The following is a 1,998-nucleotide window of genomic DNA, read 5'->3' as shown; positions in this document are numbered from 1 at the left end:
TTTATTCTTGTAAAATTGTACTTTTTCACATACTTTTATGATTTTATTCTCTTTTTTATGGTTGCCTTGCTACTTGATGGCTTTTTTTTTATTGTTAACCTTGAATGACTTTCTGACCAGTTTTGAATTGTGAAACACATTAATATGAAGTAATACATTAAAAACAAAACACAAAACATGTTACCTAATTGGCAGAGGGAAGAAAGAGTGAATAGGAGGATACAGTTTCCTCCGAAAGCCTCACCCTTTTCACTGGAGAGTTCCTCGAAACGTAGAGGAAGCACGCGGTTGCAAAAGCTGCCCCGGTCTGCCCTCTAGCAGAAAGATTACGCAAGTGTCATGGCGGCGGAGCACGTATGCGCCTGCGCAGTCCCTCCCCTCTACACTACACGGAAGTTGTAGTCGAGTGTCGGGGAAGGAAGGAGTGAAAGAGGGGCCGCGTGCACACGGTTGTGACAGGTGTCCCGGTGACAAATAGAAAGGATGACAATGGAGTGGAGGTCTTCATGAAGACGGCTCGTTCCTGCTGTGTGGACGGTAGGAGAGACGATCTTTGTTATAGCCTGAAACTCGTGTTAAGAGGACGGTAAAGAGTCTTCCTATGACCCAAACTTCGATGTGCTCGAATCGATACTTTAATGAGACTAGTTATAAGCAAGTCACTGGAGAATTGATGAAGGATGTAAAATATTTGAGATTCCAGAAAGTTTTTGTAAAACACGTGACAGATTTTATATTTCCCTTATGTTTGGGATCACTCTGATTAAATATTTTCTACTGTATCAAAGAAAAACACAAGCAAACACTCCAAGGGCATAGTAAAAACACATACCTTTATTTTGACTGTGAGTACATGTGATTTCCCTCAGCTTTAGGGAGCTTTTGTTGTTGGTTTGTTCATTTTTAGACACTAATGTGTGTTTATGTTTGAACCCACTGTGCTTTTTATGGGTGCACTGTGTCAGTGTGTGAAAGGTCAGGTGTCCATTACTACACATGTAAGAGGATGCAATGATGAGGAAGGTCATGGACTCTTCTCGCGCTTTAAACAGTCCAAATGATGATTTACCTTTAAGTCTTTGCTTTATTAAAAAATCTTTTTTTTTTTTTAACTATTGGAGGTATAGCTTTTGATTTACTCAATCAATGTATCAATTTATATTCCTATGATGCAATCAGATCAATCTGTCTGAAACAAGTTTGTAATCAATTTGACCAAAACCATTATAAAATAATTTCAAAATGAAATAAATCGATTATTTCAATATTAGAAAATGCCATTTGCTTTGTGGTACATTAAGTTTATATAACGTTAAAAAAAGACCAAATGTCATCACAGCACGCAACACTCGTGTGATGATCAACCATCATTATAGTCTAATATGTGGAAACACTTTGAATTTAGCAGAGACATGACCATACATTGTGGTAGAATGTTGAAATAATGTTTTGTTTGTATTATGCTGATGTGGAAAAACAACATAGGATAAAATGTATCAAACTAAAATGTGAATGGACACATATTTTACTAACACTTCCAACAAATACAAAGAATCTGGTAAACTTCACCTGCACTAGGTACCAGGTATTTATCGCTGAGTCACACTGGTTGAAGTTTTGGCTAAAGATATTCTGGATTGATTTTAGGTCAGTAAATTGTATTGCTCCAATATTAATTCTGAATCAAATTGTAAACCACAAAATATGAAAAATAAAAAAAATAATTGTTCCGCCTCTAATATATACATAATATATCTAGTTTTGCATCTTGTTAAAAAGTAACATGATTACAATAACATCATACTTTTTGTTGTAGCTATGCAGTGTAAGGCATTACTAGTACATTTTGAGTAATATATTACTCATTAGATGTTCAGTAAGTCCTCTTATAACCGACACACCACACAATTGTTTTTTCCAAAGCACTGAGACCCCGAGGCTTTAACAGCTAAAAATGTGTCACATATTCAAATGTTGTTCATGTGTTGCAAGTAAGTG

The 1,998-nt window shown here is 35.9% G+C and overlaps 1 protein-coding gene across 4 annotated transcripts in view; it reads left to right on the top strand.

Annotated features, from left to right (window-relative positions):
* Positions 1-1,998, top strand: part of LOC112140491 (riboflavin transporter 2) — an 11,263-nt gene that overhangs the window by 2,608 nt on the left and 6,657 nt on the right. The window contains exon 1 of one of the 4 annotated variants that reach the window (XM_024263463.2): positions 336-537. The exons of 2 other annotated variants lie outside the window; for them this stretch is intronic. The gene's annotated coding sequence lies outside the window, so the exon portion shown is untranslated. Of the gene's footprint in view, positions 1-335; positions 538-1,998 lie in introns of those variants that run through there. One more of the 4 variants, XM_024263464.2, reaches the window with a different exon arrangement.

This window comes from Oryzias melastigma, linkage group LG16 (assembly GCF_002922805.2).
Source record: "Oryzias melastigma strain HK-1 linkage group LG16, ASM292280v2, whole genome shotgun sequence".
Taxonomy (NCBI): Eukaryota; Metazoa; Chordata; class Actinopteri; order Beloniformes; family Adrianichthyidae; genus Oryzias; species Oryzias melastigma.
The sequence above is the reverse complement of the archived record's forward strand: the minus strand, read 5'-3'. Positions and strand labels throughout refer to the sequence as shown.